We start from the raw sequence: 295 nt of genomic DNA on the forward strand, positions 1-295 counted from the left end.
ATTGAATCATCAACACTGKACCAACTGGGTGCAACAAGACACATAATGTAAAAGGGAGAATATTTATGTACACACAAATGTAAAATTCCAAAATGACCCAAACTGCATACTATAAAGTGACAAAAGGATGTAAAATTACATAAAAAGATTATCAGGTTTAGTGTTTAAGCTATTTTTTTTTAAACTGAACACATTTAGGACTGCTCCAAGATTGTCCAAAGGCAGCTTTGGGCCCTTGGGTAATACTTTTTTTTATCTGCAAGAAAGAATGCCAACAAAACACACAGCTTTAAAC

Source organism: Austrofundulus limnaeus, unplaced genomic scaffold (genome assembly GCF_001266775.1).
Source record: "Austrofundulus limnaeus strain Quisiro unplaced genomic scaffold, Austrofundulus_limnaeus-1.0 Scaffold63, whole genome shotgun sequence".
Lineage (NCBI taxonomy): Eukaryota > Metazoa > Chordata > Actinopteri > Cyprinodontiformes > Rivulidae > Austrofundulus > Austrofundulus limnaeus.